Here is an 8,121-nt window from a genome sequence, read left to right as displayed (position 1 = left end):
TGAAGCTCTTCGGTCTTTTTTGCCAAAGGTTACTACTAATGGTCAAACACTTGAAATAAAATTTGAAAAAAAACATCCATTGTAAAGACCATTGGGAATATCTTGATAGAAATACTATTGTGAAAATACTTGATTGAGAATAAGCAAGTGCTTCTGCTATCAATACTTGGATAAGGTACTTTTTTCACAACATCTTTTCATAGTGATTATTTTATTCCTTATTATAATTGATTTTAATACATTTTTTTATTATTTATCAAGGTATTTGCACATATCTTTTTGAAAGACACGGAGAAAAAGAATAGGTTTTCATTTATTAGTTCTCATGATATTAGTCATGGGTCGACATTGAATGCATGAACAAGTAGATCTTTTAAAAAAAATATTCACAAAAAAGGTTGAAGTTGAAAAAAAATGTTATTCTTAATACCTTACAATATGGGATAAGTATTTTATTAATTACTTTTTTAATTAATTGTTGTGTTAGACACCTCAATTTTACTAAGACATAATCAAAGTTTAATTTTTTTAGGAAACATTGGATTTTGATTGTCCTCAATCTTGTGGCTGTTCCTTTGCCTTTAATATATTATCTCGATCCTCTATCTAGAGGCGTGCCGATAGATCGTCATAATATATTGAGGTTATTCAATAAATAAGTATTTATATTTATAAGAATCATTTTACATATTCATATATATTTGCATCAATTATCATTGATTAAATTTTTTTGTTTTGGCAGGGCATTGAACAGCTTTAATGGTCACAAAGAGCTCCCCTTTTTCAAAAATAAAGATTTCTCAAAGAGTTATCAATAAACAAAGATTATGATATATTTAATTTATACATGAAAATTTTTATTGAATTATGAAAAATACATTTATTTGTTTCATAAATTTATATTACTTTTTGGTAAATTTTTTTAGTGCCCTTTCCAACCAAATAATAATGATTGTGAGTACTACATTATGAAATACATGAAGGATGTAATCACCCATGGTCAAACTTTTATCCCATTTGAGGTATGAAAAGTTATCTAATTTTATTTAATTTTATTTAGATTATAACAATTTTTAATTATATATGTATATGACTCCTTTTTTTAATATATTTTGTAGTACTTTGAGGACACAATGCTTGGAATATAGTGGTGAGCAAATTTATGATCTAATTGAGGAGTGGTCATCATTTATTTTGAATTTAGGACACTAGAACTTTGATATTTGTTGAATGCTTTTGTAAGATTTGAGGCTTTTAGAATATGTCTTGACCTTGCTAGCTAGTTAGGGAGCTTTATTAATATCACTATAAACTACTTTGTCGTACTACAAATATATGCTTTGTAATTTTTCATTGTATAACTGGATTATTTGCAAATTACTCGACTGGTTGTATATTGTTGGATTTGTTGTTCTGGTAAAAAATTTTGCTGTATAATATTTTTAAAAATTTATTTACAAAAACACATTAGGTGGCCTATCTGAATTTTGCCTAAAATCCATAAAGGTGGCATTTCTTCATGGATGAAACGCCACTTCCTGAAATATCATAGGTGGCATTTCTTTGTTCTAGAAATGCCACCCATGTTATTTAAATTTAAAAAAAATTATGAAATGATAGAAGTGATATTTACAAATTAAAGAAACACCACCTCTATATGATTTTTAATTTTTTTAAATTTTTTTCACAAAGGCGGTGTTTGTTCTTATTGAAAATGCCACCTTTATGAAGAACACAGGTGGCGTTTCAATATATAATAAATGCCATCTCTCTTGACGTTTTTTCAAAAGTAAGCTGAGAGAGGTGCTATTTGCAGAAAAAAACACCCTCGCTCTGTCATAAGTCTTGTGGCGCTTTAATAATTAATAAAACACCACCTGATACCTATTATAATATTGGATCTTATAGTGTTTTACAAATGCTATAAAACTAAAATTTTAAGTGTCACAAAAGGCTATTTCTACAGTAGTGAATGGAAAGAAAGAAAAGAAGATGAGATATTGATACGATCTGGATCCTCTCTTAATCACTTCTTCTCATTTCTTCTCCTCATCATGTCATCTTAACCATTGCATCAATATTGAATGCGTCAAATTAAATTTAATATTTTATGCTGCTGCTGCTGAAATTTGACATGAACAGTTGCTTACTATTTTTGGTTATGTGTGTGTGATAGATTAATATTAGTTTTTGTTTTGTAAGAGTGAAAGAAAGAAATTTGATATAACTCAGCGAAACCACAAAAAAATTGAACTATTTGTTGGAATATTTATGAAATATATATATATATATATGTATGTATATATTATGGATCTATATTAATTAGATATTAAGCCCAGATAGATTGATCTTTATGATTTTATGTGGATTATGATAGGTAGATCACACAAATGAGCCCCACGGGCAGAAGCTCAACCTACAATTCTATAGTCATCAATTATTTCATATCTCCTGACTAAATCAATGATAATGTGGGATTTTATTATTTAATTGACTAATTATTAAGGCGGTTATTGATGTCATCCATATAATGCGATCGATCAGTCGATAACTAATACATATAACTCTTTTCTATCTTCTTCATTATCTTTGCATTCAATAGGAAATTATGGGAGTCTAGTGGATTGTGTGTTTGCCTATACTTGATGTAATTGAGGTCTTACATTCAGTTATGGATTCTTCTCATACGCACATCAATTTGCTTAATCTTATTTGTCTTATCTAAATTGAGATACTAATACTATAACACAATTCTCATTTTGTTTTGTAACAGAGTACTATTGTCAAACCTAAATGTTGAATACTACAAATTCTCTATCACAATTCACAGCCACAATGTATATCCTTGGCACGTCTAATATCATTGCCACAACGTACGATGTCGTTTTCCTCGACAAGGTCCACACGACTAAATTCAATTATCAAAGTAAAACACCACAAAAAACACGTCAGAAGTAAGGTTCATGTCTATCCTAATGAATCTGATCTATTTAACTCTCTGTCTGTCTGCTAAATTTGCCTCTACAGTACAATAATGTAATTGGTTGTGTCATTTCCATCATATATATCCTCCATTCTCCATCTGGTTGTTTTAATAAGGATTCATTTAAATTACTTAAATTTATTAGCTTTTAATTAAAGGAAGTTGTTTAGTGAATTAAGGAATATCAAATTTTCAAAACAAAGGATTTCATATTAAGGATTAGAAAGGTGAGTCTAATAACAGTTAAAAGTCATACCCTTCTTGAGCTTTCCCTTAAATTTAAAAAAGCAGTACAATTTATCTCTTGCCGTTAGGAGAGGGAAACATGTGTTAAGTGGGTGGACTGGGCCAACAAATGTCCTCAAGTTCTATTTGACGTTGATTTCCACCATTTTTTTGAGTTTATGAGTGAGATTGCACTAAAATAGAATGCAGGATGTTGACTCCTGAGGTGTAGTTTAAAGGATTAAAAAGTAAATAATACTTCCCAGCTACCATAATAAACCCAATAAATATTCCAGTGAACATGCATAGGGAACCCCTGGTGGATCAATACTTCAATTTTCTTTCTTAGACAACATTTTGGTTATCTATTCCATTTCATCGTTTCAGAAAGTGGGACATCCATTTTCTCTCTTATCTTGGATTTCACTAGAATTAGTTTAATTTTTTTATATGTTAATAATATATATTTATAATATTTTCTTTACCTATTTAGAATTGTGAATGTTACGATAAATATTTTATTTTTTATTGTGTCCTATGCTCTTTTTTAAAGACATACAAGATGCACAGTTGGGCATTAAATAGAAAAATTGTAAAATAAAATGTATAAAATAAATTTAATGTAAGTTTAAGACGAAAAAAAATACCCAAACTAGCCAATAAATTATATCAAAAGGATTAAAGGATATTTTTACCTCTCAATTATTCACTCAGGAGCATTGGTAACCTAGACTTACATGTTGTGTAATTTTGCTCTTCAACATTTGAAAATGGTATAGTTGGCACTCTATTGTTTAAAAAAATTAATTTTGAGCATTGGTTGACTGAAAAATTATAAAAAAATGACTCATAAAATTACAAATAAATACCTTATAAGAAAACTAATATTGATTAAGTTCCTAAAATAATGATTTTGTCATAATTGTATTTTGGCCTTTCACATGGGTAAGAAATAATATTTTTAATATTATATATATATATATATATATAATTCAAGGGATTTAATTGATATTTTAGTTTTTTTATAGGGTACTAATGTATATTTTATGCATCAATTTTTTTTTGGTAATTTTTGATATCTTTTTCAATAATTTTTAAGTCAACTAACTATCAAAGTTATTATTTTTTTTAACAATAGTGTGCTCAACACTATTTTCAAATGTTGAAGGGAAAATTATATCACATGAAAATTTAGGATACCGGATATTCCTAAGAAAATAGTTGGAGGGCAAAAATATCATTTAACTCTTATAAAAAAGGAAAAAACCAAACCGAACATTCTTTAAAATTGGTTTTGGTCGATTGTAGTTGTTAATTTGGTAACATAAATTTGGATGGGTTTTGAAATAAGTTATGCATGGCACACGTGTTAAATGTACAGATCAAATAATTTTAGGTTTCCTATAGATATCTTCACGCACATTCTATACCACTTATTCTTTTTCCTGCTGAATAATTAGCCTCCTCGCCAATAGAGTATTATATATAATGCTGCCTAGCTCACATCACAATCCGAAACCAAAGTAGCTATCAATATTATCATTCTCCTGATCTCTTTGTAGTTTATAAATTCTTTGTGTGTTTTAACAGAGATATGGCTCAACCATTTTCCCCATTAGACATAAAATTTACTGAAAGGAGATGTGAAGCTGAGTTGATACCTCCAGCCAAGCCTACCCCTCGTGAACTGAAGCTACTATCTAATATTGGTGACCAAGATGGTCTCCAATTTCAACTTCCTATAATACGCTTTTATTCTCACCAGCCTTCTATGGCAGGAAAGGACCCGGCTCTTGTTATTAGAAAGGCACTCTCTAAAACTCTAGTCTTTTACTATCCATTTGTAGGTAGACTTAGAGAAGGTCCTGGTCGTAAACTTATGGTTGATTGAAATGAAAAGGGAGTTTTTGTTCATTGAAGCCGATGCTGATGTCTTTCTTTCTCAATTTGGTGACACTTTTCAACTTCCATTCTTTTGCTTTGAAGAGCTTCTTTATAATGTTCTTGGTTCAGATAGAGTTACTAACTCTCCCCTTTGACTCATACAAGTCTCCTCATTCATATGTACTCTCTCTCATCCTTAAGGCCAAGTTTGAAAACTTTTTTAGTCAGTAATATAAAACAAAATTAGAGTAATTATTTTTTTCCAATTTTACCCCTTGTTTATTTATTGTCTTTTGAATCCCTAAAAAAAGGGTTAAAGGGCAAATCTACGCATAAAATAGTCGGCCAAGGGTACTCAATATTATAAAGTGAGGAAAGGGGCATAAATACCTATAACGTTCGTTATATGAGTGGGTGTAAAGTAACCAAACCATTAACTTTGCTCTAACAGCATTAGTTTCTGGTGTTAAATACTGACTGTGCATGTCACGTGCTAGTCTTTGCTGATGTAAACTAAAAAAGGACAAAAATACCCACGAAGTAGTTAGCTAGGGGCATCCAGTAACCTAAAGTGAAAAGAGAAAAAATACCCATAACATTACGAGAGTTAGTGTAAAAGTGACCAATTCATCAAATTTCTTAAATGTTGACCGTTTAACTAACACCTAAGTAAAAGTTAACTATTTTTTCACTGATGTAGAAAAAAATATTTTCAGGTGAATTTCTAAGGAGGTTGATCGATCATCGTATGAGTACTCATAATGTTATTTTAGTAGGTGCAATAGTGATTAATCTGTCAAAACTTGAGATACAACATAGTGAGATAGGTTATACACAATCGAAGATCGAGACTAAGCATACCTCCTACACCCCCTACCTTAAGAACAGTGTCACAACCTTAACAATTTTATTCATGATAAGTTCAAAATTTTCAAATAGTTTTCATCACTACTGCAAAGAAGCGAGTGATTTAATTTGATGTTTGGTCAAAATGATATTTTCCTACATAATATTCATACGATGACTAATTAACCTCCATAAAATTTCACCTAGGAATTTTTTTTTCACATTAGTAAAAAATAGTCAACTTCTGCTTAAGTATTAGCTAAACGATCAATATTTAAAAAATTTGATGAATTTGTCACTTTTGCACCAACTCTCGTAATATTATGGGTATTTTTGCCCTTTTCACTTTAAGCTACTGGATACCCTTAGCTGACCACTTCGTAGGTATTTTTGCCCCTTTCTTAGTCCACATCAATAAAGATTGACACGTGGCATACACAATTAGCATTTAACACCAGAAACTAACATCGTTAGGGCAAAGTTAATAGTTTAGTTACTTCTACACCCACTCATGTAACGTTATAGGTATTTATGCCTGTTTGTTACTTTTATGATACTGGTGCTAGTGACCAACTACTTAATGTATAGATTTGCCCTTTAACCCAAAATTTTTTTTTACTATGGTTATTAATTACAAAGAATGATAAAATTAAAAAGTTGCGTCCTCCCTCCATCTCAAATTATAAGACACTTGTGGGAGAAATTTGGTATCTCAAAATATAAGACACTTTGAGAATATTAAGATTTCATTAAATAAGCTTATTCTAACATATCTTTTCTCTCTTTATTTAATTTCCATCCCTCTCTCTTCTCAATATATTAAACAAAGGGTGTTTTTGAAAGTTTATATTTTTATTTTGAAAAAAATAAGGTTATTAAGTATATTTAATAAAGTTTATTAGTATGTAAGATTTAGTCTAAAGTGTTTTGTAATTAGGAATTGAGGGAGTATCCTTTTATTTTTAACGGTTTTAATGATATAACTATCCTTCCTTTTTATGATGGCAAATCTGTTAAAAATTAGAGGGAGTGTGTGTATATTCTCCTTATAAATGCTATAGTGTTCACTTCAAATTACTTCAACATGTGCTCATGTTGTGCTTTTCTTCCTTTTATTACAAATTACATGTCTCAAGTGTGGTGGTTTTATTCTCGCTATTCGCTTAAATCACACAATGAGTGATGGTCCTGGTATTACTCAATTCTTGAAGGCCTTAGCTGAGATTGCACGAGGTACTTGTGAGCCTTCAATTCCTCCAGTTTGGTGTAAAGAGTTACTAAATGCGAAGGACCTACCTTATTACATGCACCCATGATGAATACGTTGAAGTGCTTGATGATGATGAAATAATAAGGGATGAAACCATGGTCCACATTCTTTCTTCTTTGGACCCAGCAAGTTAAAGGCCATTCATCAATTGTTTCCTCTTCCCCAAGGTCGTCACAACTCTAGGTTTGAAGTTCTCACAGCATTCTTGTGGTGTTGTCGCACTATAGCTTTAAAGCTTGAACCAGATAAGGAGGTTTGGTTGATGTGTATTAACAATATAAGAGGTAAGTCAAATCCTCCATTATTAGAACCTGGTTATTATGGCAACTCTTTTGCATTCCCTGCCGTCGTCACCACTACTATGAAGCTCTGTAGAAACTCATTTGGATATGCACTAGAGCTAGTCAAGAAATCTAAAGCCATGACAACAAAAGAGTATATACAATCTGCAGCAGATCTTATGGTGATTAGAGGATGACCTCACTTTGCTACCTCAAGGTCTTGGATTGTGTCAGATGTAACACGTGCTGGGTTTAAGGACGTAGATTTTGGTTGGGATAAGGCAGTATATGCTAGGCTAGCTATGGCTGGTGCTGGGGCTATCTTTGGATCAAGCTCCTTTGTTTCACATAAGAATGCAAAAGGAGAGGAAGGAAATGTAGTGCCAATGCTCTAGCTGCACAAAGCTATGATGATATTTATCAATGAGTTACAACATGTTAATTAGAAAAATATGATATTAGGCAAGCCACTTTATAATTTATGTATGTAGCTATGTACGTTGGTTGTTGTTGAATAACTGTTCTTATCTTTTTTTTTAATAAAAGAGAAAAATACTCATTGAACTTTAAGTCCAATACATAGTATCATAAATCCTGAACTCACTTATTATATAAATTATTTTCTTAATTTT

General features: G+C 30.7%; 1 pseudogene; it reads left to right on the top strand.

The window, feature by feature from the left end:
* The first annotated feature begins 4,802 nt into the window (after positions 1-4,802).
* LOC129322434 (benzyl alcohol O-benzoyltransferase-like) lies at positions 4,803-7,884 on the top strand (annotated as a pseudogene).
* The last annotated feature ends 237 nt before the right edge of the window (positions 7,885-8,121 follow it).

This window comes from Prosopis cineraria, unplaced genomic scaffold, assembly GCF_029017545.1.
Source record: "Prosopis cineraria cultivar Desert tree isolate PC_DT_omini unplaced genomic scaffold, ASM2901754v1 PC10, whole genome shotgun sequence".
Lineage (NCBI taxonomy): Eukaryota > Viridiplantae > Streptophyta > Magnoliopsida > Fabales > Fabaceae > Prosopis > Prosopis cineraria.
This window is presented reverse-complemented; position numbering and strand designations above follow the sequence as displayed.